This window comes from Malus domestica, chromosome 04 (genome assembly GCF_042453785.1).
Source record: "Malus domestica chromosome 04, GDT2T_hap1".
Classification (NCBI taxonomy): Eukaryota; Viridiplantae; Streptophyta; class Magnoliopsida; order Rosales; family Rosaceae; genus Malus; species Malus domestica.
Window position 1 is genome coordinate 20,511,585 of NC_091664.1, and position 22,618 is coordinate 20,534,202.

The 22,618-nt window shown below is 37.1% G+C and overlaps 1 non-coding gene across 1 annotated transcript; it reads right to left on the bottom strand.

Annotated features, from left to right (window-relative positions):
* Positions 1-21,913: 21,913 nt before the first annotated feature.
* Positions 21,914-22,018, bottom strand: LOC114824669 (small nucleolar RNA R71). The gene has a single exon (XR_003772942.1). It is a non-coding gene; the product is annotated as a small nucleolar RNA R71 (small nucleolar RNA).
* Positions 22,019-22,618: the final 600 nt, after the last annotated feature.

Here is a 22,618-nt window from a genome sequence, read left to right on the forward strand (position 1 = left end):
CTAAACATGGTAAGAGTAAATTGCCGATTTGCCCCCTGAACTTTTTAATTGAAAAATTAAGGACTTAAACTAATTTTTTTGGCCGATTTGCCCCCTGCTATTAATTTTTCATTCATTCCATCCAAATTTCTATTAAATTGAAGTATGTGCATAACATGTGTGGGTAGTTCGGTCTCTTCATTCTTTAAAATAATTGAAAACCTTAGATTTCTATAATATAAACCTATGCAAATATGTGTGATTCTATAGCTTTTGTGTCTGAATATCTAGTGAAGTAACGTTTTTTTCACAAATGAGAGTTATGTGGTTTGCACATGATAAGAGTTAACGTTAATTTGGATGAAATATATTAATAACTAACAGTAAGGGGGAAATTGAAAGTTGGGTGATAGTTCAGAAGGCAAATCAGCAATTTACTCAATATGGTAAATACCAATATTAAACTAAACATGGTAAATACCAAAACTATATATGACAATATTTGGAAATTTCTTATATATTCATTAATCTCCAAAGTGGAGTATATATAGGAGTTACAATTGGTATTACATATGTACTTCACCAATGTGGGACAATAAACTACTATTTACACTTTAACTAATATATAACTCACAACAATTGGAAGGGAGATCATGCAATTGGGGGATGTGAACCGACAATTGAGGGATATGGAATAATAGAAATATTATGGGAGGGAGATCATGAGGCGGCAAAATAGGATTAGGCAGAATATGGGAGGGAGATCATGCAATTTGGGGATGTGAACCGACAAAATAGGTTTGGATTGCCTTGGAAAATTTATAAGTTTGTTCTTATAATTATATGTTATGTTTTTTGAAAACTTGGCATGCTTGTCGATTTAGAATGGATGATTACATACAACCGTATTCAAATTTGTTGATGCACAAAACCGAAGGTCTTGGAACAACGTAAACCCGACCGTGAATCTGCATGAAATGTAAATAACACAAGATGTATCGTGGTTCACCCCAAGGTTTGGGCTACGTCCACACTGATTATGTATTTATTTGAGGGAGAGAAGTCCCTGAGAGTGAAAGCTTTGAGAAGGGGTAAGAGGGCCTAGGAATTGGCCTCTGAGGGTGAGAATGAGCCTCTCCCAATTGTGAGGGTGAGGGGTCCTTTTATAGAATAAGGACTCCTCACTTATTACATATTCACCCATTCCTTTATTACATAATTACATTTAAGTCCCCCGAGTATTTATACGAGGTCTAAATACGAGGCCCTAAATATGGTATAAACACTAGTCCCCCAAGTCTTCAGTCAAGAGAGTCTTTTGGTTGGAGACTTGAAATTCAGTCCATGTGTGGGCCGAAGTAACTAGATGTTGTCTTGAACTGATGCTCGGTATAAAGCGGTGCTCAATCTGAAATGATGCTCAACTAGAATTAACATATGCTGCGAGGCCGCTCGGCTCGTGGCTACTGTTGCCTTGGTTGGCTCGACTTGTGGCGCTTGAAGGTGAGGGGGTCCTTTTTATAGAATAAGGGCTCGCTCTTCAATACATAAGTGATGGGCTAGGAGTGATGCTCGCGGCGAGGCGGTTGCTCAACTGGCGGCATTGCTCTCTAATGATGGTGAGGGAGTCCCTTTTATAAAATAAGGGCTCGCTCCTCAGTACATGAATAATGGGCTAGAGTTGATGGTGCTCTAATGATGGTGAGGGAGTCCCTTTTATAAAATAAGGGCTCGCTCCTCAATACATAAATAATGGGCTAGAGTCCCCCAAGTATTTTTCATGAGGCCCAGTTGAGGCCCAATATATGGTGTATAGTGTAGTCCCCAAAGTCTTCGGTCAATAGAGTCTGTTGGCTGGAGACTTCAAATTGAATCCATGTATGGGCCAAAGTGGCTGTTGTTCGGAGGTGGTATTTGTATACCCTGCACTGAAGCTTTGTAGGTGAAGCTTTGCAAGTGAAGCTTTGAAGCTAAAGCTTTGTAAATGACGCTTTTTGAAGCTAGAGCTCTGTAAATGAAGCTTTTGAAGCTGATTGACATGAGTGATGCTCATGAATGTTTATGTTGATTGACATGTGTGATGCTCATGGATGTTGTCATGAGTGATGCTCATGAATGTTAACATGAGTGATGCTCATAAATGTTGACATGAATGATGGTCATGAATGTTTATGTATGATTTTCATGAGTGATGCTCATGAATGTTTATGTATGAATGACAAGAGTAATGCTCATGTATAATTTGGAGGGCGTACTTTTGATCACCTAGTTGGTGGCATGAATGGCTAGTTGCCAGATGATATTAGAGTACGGGTTGTACATTTCATCACCTGGTTGGTGGTAATAGTGGCAGGTTGCCGAATAATTTTGGAATACTGGACGTACTTTTGATCACCTGGTTGGTGGTAATAGCGCCGGGTTGCCGAATAATTGTGGAGTACTGGGCGTACTTTTGATCATCTGGTTGGTGGTAATAGCGGCGGGTTGCCGAATAATTGTGGAGTACTGGGCGTACTTTTGATCACCTGGTTGATGGTAATAGCGGTGGGTTGCTGAATAATTATGGAGTACTGGGCGTAGTTTTGATCACCTGGTTGGTGCTATTTCGGTCTTATGAGCCTTCGCCCTCCACAACATGCCAGCCCATTTATTTTGGGCTTTGCTGTTTTTTTTTTTACCCTCTGATGGGGTTTATACAGATGTTTCCGAGAGATAAGAAAAATAAATTACATCATACATCTGTCAAAAAGTAAATCACATCATTCTGGTGGGGTGTTTATTCCTTGCTTTTGCTTTCTCTTTTCTCTTTTGGCAGTTGGTATACAACGCCAAAGTGGAATAATAATGGTATTGTTGTAAGACAACTTATCTGTATCTTTACTTTCATCATTGGCAACGGACGGTGATCTCATCTTTTGCTTTTCTTGGTATCTTTCCACTGTGCCTCTGATTTCTTTGAGTATGGGTTTGTATCATGAAAGTTCCATCATTTTCTGGTGGCTAGGGAAGTAATGATGATAAAGTAAAATAATAAAGAAAAGAGGAATCTTATCTCAGCGGCAAGTTCATCATTCTGTCAACGGCAAAGGTCTTGAGCTGCTCAAGAATGGAGATATTTGAAGGACGGACTGAAACACAGCAGCAGAAGCATTAGAAAAAGTGGCCACCTCACACCTCACTCATATTTGAATTTGGAGCTTTCGGCTCTTAAGTCACCACACACGCGTGTTGGACCCCTAAAAAAAGTGCTCGTAGGGTTGCTTCTGCTTCATCCACACGAACCCAGTTTCTCTGACCCTCCCGCACTCCACGAGGTCCTGCAGAGGGAGGATGCCTTTGGGAAACCCTAGCTCTTCTAGTAGGTCTATGGACTGCTGGTAGCAATCTTCGGGGCCGTACACGATCTCTGTCCGGGCACGCTGCTTGTCTTCACCAACAATTTGCTTGCCACTAGCCATCGTTGGAGGAGCGTTGCGAGTAAATTTTGATATTTTTCAGAAGTGTTTGGAAGGAGGGTTTGAAGGTTTGGAGCTTTTAGTTTATTGGGTTGAATTAATATATGGGAAGAGTCATTAAGAAAAGGGTTTCAAAGGCGTTGGATGGAAGTTGAACAGAATAAAGGTTTAGAGAGGGAGGTGGGTTGTTCACCAAATGGACATTGAGCTTGTGTCATTGGTCGGTGTGGTGCTCTCACCTTCGTGATCTCGTACACGTGCCTCACCGACAGCGTTGATGCCACCGCGTGCATGGACGACTGCTGAGGGTTTGCAGTTTGTAATATTTGTCCTTGGGCTTTGAACTCTCCATCAAGTAGTGCAGGGCTCTCATCCATTGGCATGTTGAGCCTGCCATCCCTTCGAACTGGACGTGCAGCTGCCAGTAGTGATCCACGGTTTGGCTTAGCGTTGTGGCCACTACCGTTAGCTATCATGTTAATTGCTGTTCCTATGGCACCATCGTTATGTTTACAGTTGTGTGGGTTGTCATCATAGTTGTCGTATCTAGCGGTGTTGGAATGTTTGTACGGCTTGTTGGTGCTCTACTGATCACTGTAATCACCATATCCTGGAGGCCTATTGTATCCACTTTGATTTGGGTAGCTGCCATAAGTTCTTGCTGGCTCAAACGTCTGTCGTGGAGGGCTCGAATGCCTGATACTCCAGTTGTCTCCGGTGGCAACATAGCAGTAATTTCCACCTGGGGGAGAGCCATGCCTTGTTTGGCCCCACTTGTTGATGTACGGTCTTACCCCGTTGCTTTCGGTGGAGTAAGCTGGTTCGGTGGAGTGGCTTGGTCCGGTTGAGTAACCTTGTCCGGTGGAGTAAGCTGGTCTGGTAGAGTAGCCTGGTCCATGACTGTAGCTAGTCATTGCTTAGTTTGGAAGTACCTGTATGAATTTTTTTTTTTTCAAAACAGAGATATGGGCATTTCTGGGTATCTCAAGATTTTTTAGAGAGAGAGAGAGTGGTGTTCTTGGTTTTTTGTGATTTTTGCAGATTCACGGTGAAGGTGAAAAAATGAAAGAGAACCGACACAACTTTTCATATCGATTCCCACAGACGGCGCCAAATGTTGATGCATAAAACCGGAGGTCTTGGAACAACGTAAACCCGATCGTGAATCTGCATGAAATGTAAATAACACAAGATGTATCGTGGTTCACCCTAAGGTTTGGGCTACGTCCACATTGATTATGTATTTATTTAAGGGAGAGATGGCTCTGAGAGTGAGAGCTTTGAGAGGGGGTAAGAGGGCCTAGGAATTGGCCTCTGAGGGTGAGAATGAGCCTCTCCCAATTGTGAGGGTGAGGGGTCCTTTTATAGAATAAGAACTCCTCACTTTTTACATATTCGCCCCTTCATTTATTACATAATTACATTTAAGTCCCCCAAGTATTTATACGAGGTCTAAATACGAGGCCCTAAATATGGTATAAACAAAATTTACAATTGTAATTGACTAATTGACTAATAGTTGATCATAACCTGAACCAAGTTGTCTGTTGCTAGAAAGTAGTTTGGAGTTAGAATTGATAGGAAGAACTTTTTCACTACATGATCTAGATTTACAGTTTTACAACATAATTTTCGCATGAGAATATTAGTTAGTTTGCATAGAATGTATATGAATGCGAACATAACGAGATTGGGTTAGGTTGCAAGACTAATACTATAAGGAATTTTTATTTTTCCAAACACTCACATATTATGAAATCAAATTGTCAATATAGATTATTGATGGCATAATAAAACTACAATCCAGAATAGATATCTCTTTATCTATGCTCCCGTTCGTATAGAGAAACAAGAAAGAGAGAATAAGAGCATAAATAGTCACCAAGAGCTTTGATTGCGTTCCCCGGAAAAATATGGAAAGGTGCACTGGTGTAAACCTCTAACGTAGAGTTATTATTACCTTGCCGCCAACATACTTTATTGCCTCTCTAATCAATTTGCATCGGCAATACTTTGTTGCCTCACATCATCGGCTAATATTTCAATACAGCGGGAAAAGTTCCCACCAAAGTTTACCCATCAAAACAAAATTTGTCAGGGCATCGAATTTACGCCTACAAAATGATCGTCGGCTAACGTTCCAATTTTCTTGGCTAAGATTGGCATTGTAAATTGGTTTTAGCGTGAGTATTCAGCCGACAAATTAAAATTTTCGTCGAGAAATGACTCTTGTGCCGACAAAATTTTGCTTTGTCGGCTTATAATTTGTCGGCAAAATTATAATTTCTAGTAGTGACATGTGGGACAATCTGCTCTGATACCATGAAGAAAGTTAAGGTTCCACCATAAAACCAATTGGCAATATGAAGAGTAGTCTAACCTCTTATAAGCCTATGCAATATTTCTCCTTCCATCAATGTCGGACTCATTCTCAAATAGTACACTCGCCTCCAAGTGAGGACCTTTATGTGTCCAATATACAGCGTAAATCGGTCGTTGAATTTAATGAACATGGAACCATAGCTACCGCTGTTTCCCTTATTAGAATGAGTGGGGCGGCGGGGATGAGCCTCCATCTGTTGATCACTTTGTGGCTGATCACCCATTCATGTTCCTCATTAGAGAAGAAATAACTGCGATGGTGCTGTTCATTGGCCACGTGCTCAACTTGCTTGAAGGCGGATAATTGTTAATGGATCGGTGATTTTTGCTCATGACACAAAGTTATGGCGAGTCCTTACTGTTAAGCTATATCAAATGATTGTACATATACTGCAATCTTGTATATTGAATCAAGCATAGAGGAGATAGAGAGAAAGACTAGAGAAAAAGAAGAACAATCTGATATATTTCTTAATGAGTAAGCAATTACATGATGAGTTCTTATATATAGTTACCTATAACAGCTAACTAACTAACTATAGTAAGATTATGACAAGTGTCATAATCTTAAAACACTATACTCTAACATCCCGTCTCAAGATCATGCTTTGAGGAACCAAGCATGAGATTGCTGCAATGAGTTCTGAAAAGAGGACCACTCAAGGCCTTTGTAAGAATATCGGCAAACTGCTCTTGAGAAGACACAAACTGCAAGGATAGTGGTTTCTGTGATACCCTTTCTCGAACAAAATGCACGTCGACTTCGATATGCTTGGTCTTTTGATGCTGAACAGGGTTGAAAGACAAGACAATTACTGACAGATTGTCACAAAAGAGTACAGGCACACTAGGTAAGGGAATGTGCAGAAAAGCTAATAACTGCTTGATCCAATCCAACTCAGCGGATGTAAACGATAAAGCTCGGTATTCAGCTTCTGTTGAGGATCGAGAAACAGTTTGTTGCTTCTTAGAGGACCAGGAAATCAGACTATTACCCAAAAAGACCACCAAACCAGTAGTAGATCTCCTGTCATTAAGGTCCCCTGCCCAATCAACATCACTAAAAGCCTTCAACTGCAAATCTCATCTAGTATAGGATATACCAAACTGCAGTGTGCCCTTCAGATAACGTAAGATGCGTTTAACTACAGTAAAATGGGACACCATTGGAGTCTGCATGAACTGACAAACTTGGTGCACAGAAAAGGCAATGTCGGGCCGTGTGAAAGTCAAGTATTGTAAAGCCCCTACAATATTTCTATACAACTTAGGATTGGAATAAGGTTCCCCATCCTCATTGAGTAACTTGTTGTAAGGAAGACATGGTGTATCACAAGGTTTGGCTTTAAGCATTTCAGATTTAACCAACAAATCCTCAACATATTTGGTTTGTGACAGAAACAAACCAGTTGCAGTTTTAGTGATTTGAATCCCTAAGAAATAGTGGAGTAAGCCTAAGTCCTTGATATCAAACTCAGTGGTGAGAGCACTAATAACCTGTGTAATTGCACCAGAACCATTGTCAGTTATAATGATGTCATCCACATAGAGAAGCAACACCACAATTTCATGACCAACATGCTTAACAAACAGAGAAGAGTCAGAATATGTGTTCTCAAATCCCAAAGAAGGAAGAAACTGAGTAAATCGTTCATTCCAGGCCCTAGGAACCTGCTTAAGACCATTTTGAGATTTATGCAGCTTACACACGAGATGAAGATGATTTGGATCTTCAAAACCCGGAGATTAAGACATGTAGACCTCCTCTTGTAGGATGCCATGCAGGAATGCATTTTTAACATCTAATTGGCGAAGAGACCAATTAAAATGTGCAGCAAGAGCAAGAACTAACCGTACTGTAATAGGTTTGACTACAGGGCTAAAAGTCTCCCCATAATCCAATCTGGCAATAGACCCATCTGAGTGTTTCTTAATCTTGAAAATCCATTTACATCCAACTAGGTTCTTGTGTGCTGGTAAGTGAACTAGACTCCAAGTGCCTTGAGCATGTAAAGCATTAACTTCTTCTTTTATGGCTGCTAACCACACAGGTACTTTGATGGCAGACTTATAGCTAGCTGGTTCAACCAAGGATAGATCAGTTCCCTCAGAGTCCTGAACACTGGCTAAGAGAGCCTTCCTTTTAAAAATCCCACTTTTGCTTCTGGTTTGCATAGGATGCAAATTAAGTGGAGGAATGGGCAAAACTACTTACAAAGTATCAGGATTAAAATCAGGTATTCCTGATCCAGAATTGGAACTTATGTCAGGTACCACAGGGATCTGAGAAGAGGCTTGAATTGGAGCAGTAATGGACTGAGAACTTGGAGAGACTTCAAATAAATCCAAGGCATAAGGTGTTACTGATGATGATGCAGTAATAGAGATACTAGAAGGTTGATGAGGGGAATCTGGGATAAATGAGACAACTCTATTTTCTGGAGTAACTATAGGCACATGACAGTTGAAACGAGGACAGACTTGTGGTGATGAAATTGTGTTGGAAGATGTAGTCAATAATTCTGTGTAGGGAAAATGTTGTTCATCAAAGATAACATGCCTAGAAACAAACACTTTCTTTGTAGACACATGATAGCACATATAGCCTTTATATTTTGTGGTATACCCAAGAAACACACACTTTGTGGTTTTAGCTTGTAATTTGGTACTATTATATGGTTTGAGTAAAGGAAACAGGCACATCCAAAAATGCGAAGATGTGTAAGAATTGGATATGTCCCAAATAGGATCTCAAAAGGAGATTTGTTATGAAGAACAACAGTAGGCATTCGATTGATTAGATAGGTGGCTGTTTGACAAGCATAAGACCAGAACTGATATGGCAACTTGGCTGTTTGTAGTAGGGTGATAGTGGTTTCAATGATATGCCTATGCTTCCTCTCAGCTACCCCATTTTGTTCAAGGGTATATGGACAAGATAGTTGATGTGAAATGCCTTTTGCAAGAAGAAAATGTTTCAATTTGTGGCTGGTATACTCTCCCCCCCCCAATCAGATTGAAGAATTTTAATTGTGGCAGAAAACTGAGTAACAACAAAGGAATGAAAAACAACAAATGTAGAGAACAAATCAGACTTGTTTATTAAGGGGAAAATCCAACAATATCTGGTACATTCATCTATAAAGATGGTGTAGTATTTATAACCATCAACTGATATACATGGTGCAGGACCCCACAAATCAGTATGAATAGTTTCAAAAGGAATGACAGACTTATTGACATGCTTTGGAAAAGGTAGCTTGCTAAATTTCCCTTATAGACAGGTATGACATAGCATAGGTAATGAGGTTTTGGGAACAGGTACTTAGCTTTATGCAACATTAGAGAGACAACATTATTGGTGGGATGACCTAACCTATGGTGCCACAGATTAGATTGAACAAGTTGTCCAAGAAATGCCTTAGCTTGATTAGTCTTCTGGAAATTTGAAGTGGACAAAGAGTGGATAGGATACAGCCCATTACTGCACAAGCCTCTGTAAAGGATCCTCCATGTGGCTTTGTCCTGAATCCAAAAACAAAAGGCATCAAATATAAGCCAGCAATTATTGTCAAGGCAAATTCGATTTACTGACAACAGGTTCTGAGTTAATTGAGGAACACAGAGCACAGAGTTCAATTTGATTAGAGAAACTGATGTATGAATAGTAGAATGACCAACATGAGATACTTTCAAACCTTCCCCATTTGCAATGTGAATGGTTTTATTTGTTGGATATGGTGAGGCCAGGGACAGATTAGTCAAATCAGCTGTCATATGATGGTGGTTCCAGAATCCGTGAGCCACACCTGAAAAGAACATGAAGAACTTGATGACTAAGGTGCAGAATTAAGCATTGTGTGCATGGCTTGCATAGGGGGTTGTTGTGCATGAAACTGAGAAGGTGTGAATGAGGAATGCTAATGAAGAGCTTGATATGAATTGTACTGAACATGCTGTGGTTACATAGCATAGGAGGAATGTGGAGAAACAGAAGTAGTGGTATGCATTCCAATGTAGTTTGGACCCTTATCATTATAGAAGCAATACCAAATGGTATGATTACTTCGACCACAGATGTGACATTTGGTTTTCTCGTGTGAAGAGGCTCCACGGAATGGGGCAGTATGTCCCTCAGAATTGCACAACTGACAAATTTGAAGCATAGGTGCAGAAGGACTTCCAAACTGTTAACCAGGAGATGGACCAAGAACTCCAGGATTAGAGTTGGGAAGCACATATGCCATAGGGGAAAACACGGGTCTAGAATTATAAAATCTCGAGCCCTAATTGAAACGACCTTTACCCTTGTTCTTGTTCCCATTATAAGGTGTAAAACCTCCAGTGGCTACCTGAGATTGACCATGATGAGGAGAGAAACCCTAAGACTGAAACGAAGCCCCTTTTGTGTAAGTGGAACCTGTATTAGCAACCATAGCTGTCATAAGAGGATTAATAACTGAATTTTCAACAATGATTTCCTCTGCAAGTAACTGTGATCGAAAATCTTTCAGTGAAATCATACTTTCACGCCCCCTTATAACACACCTGAAAGTGTTATACTCAGCAGGTAAACCACTCAAAGCAAGAATAACAATGTCTTCATCCGCAAAATAGACCCCAGCAGCAGACAAATAGTCCCTAGCTTCCTTAATGTGATGAAGATATTGAGAAATCGAATCTGACCCCATTTTAATTGTTTGCAATTTGGATTTCATCTGAAAAATGCTAGTCCTAGATACAGTGAGAATTGTTCCTTTAACCTAATCAACAGATCCTTGGAGCTAGTACTACCAATCACACAGGACATAGCAATAGGTGATAAAGTGGCAGTAATCAATTGCATAATAGCTCGTCATGCATTTTCCATACTATGTATTCATCAGTCGGAGAAGAAGAAGAGATACCAGATTCACTAGAGGTCGAAGCATATTGAGATGGACAGGTGATCGAACCATCAACATACCCCATGATGCCATTGCTGTCAAGCAAAAGTTGCATCTGGAAGTGCCAATTGAGATAGTTCGAATCATCAAGCTTGACATTAACCGACGTAGAAATAGAGGAAATAAGGCCCGTAATCGGGATTGAAGCAGCTGGAGTTGCGAAGCAGTCACCATCGTGAATTCAAGATCAACTTGTCAGTTATACAATACAACAAACACTAGGTGTGCAGATTTTAGCAAGTACCGAGTAAGAACATAAGAACGATACGAAACCCTAGAAATTGCAGAAAGTAGAAATTGGAGAAGACGAAGTGTCGGATCGGAGAAAGAAAACCAATCCGAATCAGAGAAGGCGGAAGCAACAGAGGATCGAATCTTCAAGCGTAAGCAACAATGGCGATTGATACCATGTTAAGCTATATCAAATGATTGTACATATACTGTAATCTTGTATATTGAATCAAGAACAGAGGAGGTAGAGAGAGAGACTAGAGAGAAGATAGAGAGAGAGAGAGAGAAGAACAATCTGATATATTTCTTAATGAGTAAGTAATTACATGATGAGTTCTTATATATATAGTTCCATATAATAGCTAACTAACTAACTACAGTAAGATTATGACAAGTGTCACAATCTTAAAGCACCATACTCTAACACTTACCACTGGTTTTGTTGCTGTTAGATGATTTTAGATTTTGAAATTTAGCTATAGAATCATATATTAAATCTTGAAATTTAGAATATTTTATTTGCAACAAAATTGATGATGGTGCTCACCATCACTTAGATTGCTGAGCAAAAATGTTTCTTTTAGAATCAGGATGGTTTGTTCTTGTTTATTTTCTATGCTTGATTTATACCACCATTCCCATATTGTATTTTTTTTTTTTTTCAGTTGTCCTTGAATTTTCTTTGGCCAGATTTCTATGCAAAGTCTAGGAGAAATAGTTGTAAGTTGAGGTAGATATACCCTATATATGATTACCAAGTTAAGCTTTATGTATGAAATATCCATCGTGGAATTATTTCTATGTTTATTTAGGCGATGAATTTATTTGTTTTACATGCATTGCAGTGGAACAAATGTACATGGAAGAACCACAAAGTGAAAGCTATAAATTTGTATTGGTTTTCTTTTAACTTCTAGTTTTTGTTTCCTATTTTCTCCTTCATTTCTCCTCCTCATTCCTTCAACATTCTTTATTTTTCATTCCTTAATCCATACTAGCATATGCCTACACACAAAATATGTGTGAAGTTTTAAATTTTTGTTTTTAAAATTGATGGAGAGAGAAAGAGAGGAAGGGGAGACAGTGAGAGAGGTTTTTTTTTTTTTTTTTTTTTTTTAACTTAGAATTGCTAAAATCACATGTAGGTAAGGTTTATGCAAAAAACAGCAAAATTTTTGTTTTGTGAAATTATGTTACTGCTCTTTTTTTTTGTGATAAAAGATTAAATAATTTTTTCACCCTCTTTTGGTTGACAAATAAAATTCTATTAATATGTAGTTTAGACATATCTCCTGTTTCTACCATGAAATAAAAACTAAAAACAAAAATTATCAAACGAACTCTTAATTATTTTTACATTTACAGTCTACTTTTGTTAGGAGAGGGAGTATTGGGTCGATACTATAGCACCATACCCAAAAGATAAGAACCACAACTCTTGGTTATTTTTACATTTACCGTTTCCGTGATAATGCATTTTTGGACCAAAGCGTCATAGTGGAAGAAAACTATTTCAAGAAAATTGCTCTCCACATACAAGGGATTGCGACATAATAGAAGGTGGGTAGGGTTGTCGTGTGTGTACCGACGGACGAGCTCCGTCAAGTCACCTATACATCATTCATACCAAGGTGATTTTGGTGCTGCCTAAGGACGAGGAGGCTAGGACTACTCCAAGCGCACAAAGTATAAGAATGTTTGTGGTTACATTGCCATGTCAAACCAAAACACATCCTAACAAACCTGGCATGTGGTCAAATACTACAATTAGTTTACATGTTATAATATGTGTTTTTGTCTTTTACAAGGAAAAATGTGAGAGAGAATATATTTTGTGTACCATATTGTACCGCATTTCTAATAAAAAAGAAACCTACTTGTATTGCTGTCTTACTTCTATTAGAGTAGTAGTAGAATGTGATCTACCAAAATTAACATTTGTCTCTATACTATCACCCACTTTTTTACAATATAACCATTTAAACAATTCTTCAGCACTTAAGTGCAAAGTACAAACACATTACTCTAACAAACTGACCTAATCCAAATATATCCTTTATGATATGAATTCGCAAATGATTTATACTTTAGGGTGGAAATGCATCCCACATCAGAATATCAGATCATTAATTATTGGATTCATTTTAAGACCTGTAGAGCCTGCTCTTATTTTGTATATATTAGTTGGGTTTTGTTGTTACTAATCTAGTCTGTTTTTTTTCTTTTCTTTTTTTTTTTTTTTGAAAAACAATATTATCTACACTAGGGGAGGGGGAAAGTGGGCTGGCTAAGCCTCATACTGGACTAGCAACAATATGGTTTAAATTCTTCTTTGATAAGAATCGAACCTAAGACGTCTCACTTCGTAGTAAAGAGGATATCGTCCAATATAGTAGTCATTCCTCAATATTATATGTCCATGGGTTATTTGTTCCTCCTTTCTTGTCTTTCTACATACTAGCATATGCCTACACACTTTGTGCATATGAACACTTTTTATTTTGTTTTTAAAATGGGAAGGAGAGAGGGAGAGAGAGAAAGTGGGTGGGAGTGGGATTGGGAGGTTCTTGTTTTTTTATTTATTTTTTTTATATTAGATATATTTTAACATCATCACTTCTAGGTAAAGTTTCAACAAAAAAAAAGTAAAATTTGGTTCTGTCATATTATATTATGGCCCATCCTTTTTTTTGTGATAGATGACTAAATAGTATTTTCACCTTCTTGTGGTTGACAAACAAGATTTTATTAGTAGGTAGTTTAGATATTTCTCTTTTCTTGTTAGCATTTTAATCACGTCATACATTGTTTAATTATCATCCCTTTTTCTTAATACAATAATATTTTTTGATGGAAATTGGGTAGTTCACAGGATCGGAAATGAATGTCGTTTAGACTATCGATCACAATATAGTGGGAAGGATATGAACAAAGAGTGAGAATGAAATTGAATGAATCTGGTAGAAAGGGATTTGACAAATATATAGAGATAACCTTTATGGAGGAGTTGTAGGGGAAGTTACAACTTTTTACATTGACATACAATTGTTCATATCCTTTTAGAATTAATTAATTATATTATATTATTTCCTTTATTAATTAATTAACTTATTTCACTACAATCATATGTATATTAGTACACCGATGTTATGGTGTACCTTCACATATGATTACACATATTGTGAAAACTATGTTATCATAATCATATTCCAACATCTCCCACTTGATTATGATGACATAAATGGTTTCCTTTTCTGATTTGTTTCTTAAGAGTATTACTCATAAACAAATTGAATGTAACATCAGATATGTGGCTTCTTTACCTGATGCACACCATTCCACTTTATTTGATATAATTTTACTCTTTAGTAAAATGGCATCATACCCAAGTAACTAGGAAAAACAATCCGTACCCCATTACAAATGACGACTTAGTCCCGCACTATACGCTACAGTGTTATATAAATGATTTCTTGAAGCTTATAACGGCTTTTACTTTCAAAACAATTTATTATAACCTGGTTACCTCGCTAGTGCCTTTTATTTTTAATCGACCAAGTTCTAAAGAACCATATAGAGTCACATCTACTTGTCCATGTTTCAAGCATCCCTGAAACCATACAACGATGCCCACCGCACATCTCACACTACAACACATCTAGATATTTTCCAAACCCATTGTAGTCACATGCTCTCTAAATTTTTCCAGAGACAATCCCTTGGTCATTGGATCGGCCACCATCTCTTTGGAGGTTATGTAGTCGACCTTTACCTCTCATTTCTCCACTATATCTTGTATATAGTGATATTTAATAACAATGTGTTTTCTTTTAGAACTATTTGCTCCACTTTTTATCAGAAAAACGGCGGACTTATTATCACAAAATACATTGACGGGCTCTTTAGGTATACCTATATTTAAATTATCAATAAAGCGTTTAGCCCATACTGCAATGCTTACCATTGTGCTACAAGATATATATTATGCTTCCATGTTCAACTTTGCAACACAACCTTGTTTCTTACTTAACCAAGAAACAGTTGTTCCACCAAATAAGACAATGTTACCACTTGTTGACTTTCTGTCATCCAAGTCACCTGCGAAATTTGCATCACAATAACAAACTAAATCTAGATCATTTAATCTGAAACAAAGTTTCATACCTTGAGTGCCTTTTAGATATCTAATAATTCTCCTTAGTAATATCCAATGTTGCTTTCCAGGGTTGGATTGATATATACTTACCAATCCAACTGCAGGACATATGTCAGGTCTTGTGTTGGTCATAGCATGCATTAAACTTCCAATTGATTGGGCATAAGGAACATTTTGCATATCAATGATGTCTTGCTTCTGTCCCAGATACATATTTTTGGAAAGCATCATTCCTTTACAAGCAGGTGTACTAACTGGCTTGCAATCTTGTGTATTAAATCTTTTAAATATTTTATCCAGATAATTTTGTTGATCTAAATAGAGCGTTTTGGCATCTTTATCCCTAGTAATTTTAATTCCTAGAACATAAGATGCTTCTCCCATATCTTTCATTTCAAATTTGGATCCCATATATGACTTAGTCTTTTTAATCATATCTATGGAGTTACCTGCAAGTGAGATGTCATCCACATATAATGACAACATACAAAAATTATCTTGGCACTCCCAAGAGTAAACACAATGATCTAATTGGTGTACTAATGGGTTTATTTTATAGCCCATTTCCCTAATGGCTTGGTGGAATTTTAAATACCATTGTCTTGATGATTGTTTAAGGCCATACAACGACCTTCTTAATTTGTAGACTTTGTTTTCATGTCCTTTGAGATGAATCATTTTGGTTGAATTATATAGATGCCTTCCTTCAAATCTTCATTTAAGAATGTTGTTTTGACATCTAACTGATGAAGTTCTAAATCCATTCTAGCAACAATTGCCATAAGAATCCGAATGGATGTAAACTTCGCAACTAGAGAGTAAGTGTCCACAAAATCTATACATGGCTTCTGAGTAGAATCTTAGCTACAAGTCAAGCCTTAAACTTGTCTAAGGTACCATCTTATTTGTACTTCTTACGAAGTACCCACTTACAGCCGATGGGCTTTCTTCCATCAGGTAGATCAACCAATTTCTAAACTTCATTTTTCTTTATGGAATCTAGTTCTTCATTCATGGCTTGTTGCCATTGTTCAGACTCAAAACTATCAATTGCTTCTTATAATTTCTTGGGTCTGGATCTCCCACTAAATTATCTACTTCCTCAAGATTGAAAACGAAGTGATCTTTCAATCTTCTAGATGGTTCCCTTTTTCTTTTACTCCCACTGATTTTATCATTTCTCCCATTATTTATATCTTCCATGGAAATATCAAGATTATCATCCATATGTGTGTCATGATCGACCATTGTTATGATCACCCATGTTTATGTCTCCCACTTGATCATTGTCAATGTCATGATCATGAGACAAATCTAAATCAAGATGGAAATCTTGATCTTCCATGGGAGAATTTTCTTCTTCTTCCAAAGATTCCAATTCTTGTATTGGATGAACCAAATCAGTAGTTTCAATGAAATTAGCTCTCTACTTTCGATCAATCTTTTCTCAAGATGATAAAACCTATATCCGACACTATTATCAGGATATCTTATGAATTTACATTCCAAAGTCTTTGCTTGTAATATATCTCTTAATGGCTTTGGAGTGAGGGCATGCGCCTTACAACCCCAAACTTTTAAGTTTGATAAATCGGGTTTTCGCCCATGCCATAATTCATATGGAGTCAATGGCTTTGTCTTGTTATGAACTCTGTTTAATATATATGTTGCAGTAGACAAAGCTTCACCCCAAAAATGTAGAGGTAAGTCAGCATAAGACATCATAGATCGCATCATATCCATTAGAATTTGATTTCTTCTTTCTACAATTCCATTTTGTTGCAGTGTATAAGGCATAATATAATTATGCCTTATACCATTCTCTTTCCAGAAATTATCAAAGGCTTCAAATTCTCCACATCTATCACTATTAAGGGTCTTTATGGATCTTCCCAGTTGGTTCTCTACTTCTGCCTTGAACTCTTTAAATTTGTCTAAGGCTTCATTTTTATGCTGCAAGAAGTAGACATGTCCATAACGGGAATAATTATGGATGAAAGTCACAAAATATTTCATTCCTCTATGAGTTTTAGTTCTTATTGGTCCACATAATCTGTATGCACCATCTCAAGTAAATTTGTAGAAGTCCAATGCTGAGAAATTGATTTTCTAGTCATTTTTCCTTTAATACATGATTCACATATATCAAAATCATGTGCATTTACTTAAGACAACATTCCATTTTTACTTATGCGTATCATTTTATTTATATTTATGTAACCTAAACGTAAATGCCATAAATATGACAAATTTTAAACAGTAGAGACAAAGGCACACTCGGAATAAATACTTTTATTAATACAAATTGAGTACATATCATCGACTCTTATTCCCCTTACATAAATATAACCCTTTTTCCCAATAGTGACATCACCATTCATGAACTTTGTCTTAAAACCTTTCTTTTCTAGGACAGAGACAGTGACAAGATTCCTTCTAATATTTGGTGCAAGCATAACATTTTTAAGCACAGTGGTAGATTTACTATTGTTGATCTTGCAATCTCCTTCACCCAAAACATCAACATAAGTATTGTTGCCCATGTAGAGATGATGTTCTCCTAGTGTTTTCTCCTTGAAGTTGATGAAGCAACTTTTATCCTTGCATACATGACGAGTTGCTCCTAAGTCTATCCACCATCTTCAACAATGAGTGCTTTGGAGACAGTCAAAATCAGTTCTTTAGGATTTTTGTTATTCTTGCATCATTTTAGGCACTTGTACTTATAGTGACTAGTCTTTCCATAGTTGTAACATGCACTCTCCTTTCCTTTGAATTTGTTCTACTTGCGGTGTCCAAACTTTTAAAAGTTTGGGTGCTTGTTACTACTATGTGGCTTGTGCATGTGTTGCTTGTTTTTTTGAGAATCTTCCGCTATAAGGAGGTTGGCTCTGACTTATCCAATTTCCTTTTTCCTATAATTTTTATGAACTTCTTCAATAGCCAACACTGTAGGCAATGTATCCATCGTTAATTCCACTTGACCATAAGTCATGGAAGTAACTACATTGTCCCAAGAATTTGAGAGACTACCAAGAAGAACACTAATTTGCATTTTATCGGAAACTGGATGGCCAACATTGGCCAAGTCTTTTGCCATTACCTTCATTTTAGGAATATGATCGACCATAGAATCAGTTTTCTCCATTTTTGTCCCATTGTATTTCTCAAGCAATAACTGAATGTATGTTTGAGATTTGGGGCCATACTTCTTTTCAAGTACATCCATGATTTCTTTGGCCAAATCATATTCTTCATAGAGAGGTATTAATTTATCTTCCATGTAATTTTAGAATTGTGGCCTTAGCCAACTCATTATCTTCCACCCATTTATTATAAACTCGAGAGGGCCCAATGGGCCTCTCGTCCTTGGTAGTGTATAAAGTCTTGTCATGGGTTAAAAGATAAGTTATCGTTCTCTTCCATATTCGATAATTAACATTGTTCAATGTCTCTATTTTAAAAACTTCATATTTGGAAGATTTAGTTGCCATATCTCAGAAAATTACAAAACAAACACAATACTTAATACAAACTTAAATACAAATACAAATACAAATACAAATACTACTAGTGTACTTTTAATTATTACAAGCCACAAATACTAAATGTTCTTATTAAATTAAAGACTAAAAAATAAAAATAAAAGATAGAAACTTATTTATTTTTAGTAGCAAATACCACACACACTCAGAAAGGCTTTGTCCAATCAGTGAAAGATGAGTACTTGTTTAGCCGATCACGTTGATAGAAGACTCGTATATTTCTTGCTTGTCTACTTGGCCAGGTGTGATCAATTCTTCCTCTATTTTCATGCACAAAAGCAGTCTCTTCTCGTGTACTGGATTCTCTTTCAATTCTCAGTGGTCTTGGTCCCCTTAAATTTCTTGCAGTTGAAATTTCTCTTTGTGCCAAATTGGGATATATAAAACCATAACGAGTACTATATTGATCCAAATAATTAAGCACTTTGATTCTAGAATTCCGAAAATTAAACCTTTGCTTCTATTTTTGATCTTTGTGACTATTATTCAAAGTATTCCACAAGTCAACCTTATGAGTGAAATTATTGGGGTAAACAAAATTAATATCACCTAAGTTTGAATTGAAGGGAGCCCACCTTAAATGACTTGCAAATTGAATATCTGATGGACAATAATCTCTATTATTGTCTCCTGGTCCTTCACGTGCACTATCATAGTGCTCAGTACTAAAACAAAATCCCCTATTTCTTTAAACCAAGAAATCTTGAAAAATGGAGGAGTTCCTTCCTTGATTTTGACTTTGTGAATCACGCTTCTCCTTCTGAAAAAGATGCGATTGTTCCCCCTTTTGAAGAAAATTCATCCCGCGGCCCAATAGGTAATCACGAACGGCGAAAATAATTTGTCTTGGAGGAAATCAGTGTCGTCGGTGTTGTGTATTACCACGAGAGGACGAGACCACAGTTGGATGAACACGAACATGCTACTACCTGCTATGGGTCAATAGGGTGCTACAGTGAGTCCACGGCAAAGGAAGGCGAGAAAATTGCCAGTTTAGTCTCGAATTTGCAGTAGTCGGCAAATGACTATGAATCAATCACGATGATGCAGGTAAGACTCTTAGGTTTTGTGACACAATTTCAAGAAAAGATTTTATATTATATATTTTACCCAAATTTTAGTATATTTTGGTTAATATATTGAAAGAATTTTGATACTTTGAATTGTATTTTCAATATAGGACTTTCGAATTCCTCTGGAGCAAAACAGGACCAACTGGACGAATTTTAGAGTAATTCTAGTTGGAGCACGTTCGTGAGTCAGTTAGCTTGATCGTATCAAAATTTGGGATTTTTCCACCAAACGGTTATTTTCTGGCGATAAAATAAAGAAGCAGTGCACAGTGCTGAAAAATGACGTTTTTTTGGCTTAAATTGTGTTTTTGGAGCCCAAGATGACCTCGGATGGGTTCGTGGCCTTCTGGAAAAGTGTTCAGAATATTCCAAACATTAAATTCAGCTATATTGGGCGAGTTTTGGAGCAGCTTATAGGTCCAAAACGTGGCTGTTCAGATTTTAGACGAATTTTACCATTTAATCTAGGGTTTTTGTGGGGGTTTAGCAAATATATTGCTTGGCCGTCTACAGTTTTATATTACGCTTTATTTTATGCAACTTTGGAGACAGAGAGAATTGTTAGGGTTTTAGAGATTTTCTACTTGAAGGTGCTTTCAATCCTTTTCTTAAGAATATTTTCTATGATTTCAATTATGAATATGTGTAACTAATTTCTTTTGCTAGGGCGAAGCCTTGAGCCTTAGCATGAATATGTGATTTTTATTTAATTGCTTATAATTGATTGCATGCATACTTTGAATTGTTAATCACCAGGATAAAAACTATCTAATTGTCTTAATGCCTGATCACTATTAGGATCTTTAGAAAAGTAATTTGATGCAATTTTGGTCGGAAGGTTCCCTGAAATTGACGCTGGCTTCTTGTGATTAATAATTTTAATTTCACTTAGGATGAATATCACGTCTTAAGGATTGCATGGTTTTTCAAAGGATTTTCATAAAGCATAATGAGTCTTTCATGTTCAGATTTGATCCGAACGTCCGGACGGGTTGCATGTTAGATATAGTTCTATGTTGGAGGTTCCAAGTAGAATATGAATTAGGAAAATCTAACCTTCAAAGTGACATGTGTAGATCATAAGTAATTGGTAAAAATTTATAGGATTGCTAGGTGATGGTGGAACCCTAGTGCTTTCTTTATTTGATTCTTCCAAAACTGTTTTCTTTTCTCTCTAGCTCTAATATTGCAGATTGTTTATTTTAATTCATTAATTTCGTTTTTATTTTAATTAGGTTATAAAATCAATTACCTAAACTTCTACTTTACAATAATTAAATGGAATCTGATTAGTTTCGAATTATTTAATAGTCCCTGTGGAGACGACTTTGCGAGATCCGTTTATACTACAATAACCTTGTGATTCTTGCAAGTAAAACAGGAGATTTAAGCCCGTTCACATGAGTAGTAAAATCCCTATCAAGAAAATGGCGCCGTTGCCGGGGATTATTTAAAATAATCCTTACTAATCAGATTTTCAATTGTTATTGCTGTTTATACATATAAAAAAACAAAAAACAAAATTTAATTTTCATTTTTATTTTATTTTTATAGATTACAACAGTACAGCAGTGCAGATTTCAGAAATCTGTGCATGGTCAGCACCCGTTCAACAGAGCAGAAATTGATTCCACTTGATCCAAAACTTGAGCAGAATTTACGGAGGAAACGCAGGGAGCAAACTTTGCAGAGGGTTCGTCCTCTGCAGGGAACTTTTCTACAGTCTTTAAATTCTGGAGACCTGCACAGCAAAGAAAAAATGGCATTTGTAATTCCAGAGGCTGGTCTGCCCCTGGGTGATTCACTGACAGCCCATACCACAAATATACCAAGTTGCATTACTTATCTGGCAGTGGAGGAAGGGTCTACATTTGAAATAAAGCATCACATGTTGAATATTCTACCTACATTTTATGGGTTATCATCTGATGATCCTAACATGCATATTGCAGAATTTTTAATGGGGTGCAAAAATATTTTGGTGAGGGGATTTTCAGCCGAATCTATTAAGCTTCGTTTATTTCCTTACACTCTGAAAGATCAAACAAGGAGATGGCTCCTCACACTCCCATCTGGAAGCATTAGTACTTGGGCCCAACTTAGTGAAAAAATTTTAAACAAGTATTATCCAGCTTCTAAGACTCTTGACATGAGAACTCAAATTTTATCTTTTGCCCAAAAACCAAATGAAGAGTTTCATGAGGCGTGGAAGCGGTTCAAGGAGTTGATCAGAAAATGCCCACATTCGGGTATTAACAGTACTGATCAGATGCATATATTTTTCAGATGGTTGAATATGACTACAAAAATTCTTGTCAACACTTCATGCGGAGGTTCATACAAAGATAAAAATGCACAAGAGGCTTGTTTGTTATTTGAAAAAATGGAGCAGATACACAACAGTGGGCAGTTGAGCAGCCACAATCTAGGTCAGTTTTTTAGATGTCTAACGGCTTACCATATGTTACAGCACAAATTGAAAAAATGGAGAAACGGTTTGATGCAAAATTTGACTTGTTATTACAGAGACTACCAGGTTCACAGGTTGCTGTACAACAGCCTTTACAAGCTGCCTGCAACATTTGCATCATGATAACTCATGATTTTATGAGCTGCCCACATAAGGATGGTTGTCCAGATTTTACAGCAGAGCAGGTTAATGCATTTAACAATTTCCAGCATCCCATATATGACCCGTATTCGAATTTCTACAACCTAGGTTGGAGGGATCATCCTAATTTAAAGTGAGACGAAGATCAGCACTCTAGGCCTCAATTTCAACAGCAAGTACAGCAACCTGCTGCACCTAAGGCTGCTTGGGAGGTTGCAATTGAAAAATTGGCAAATACAA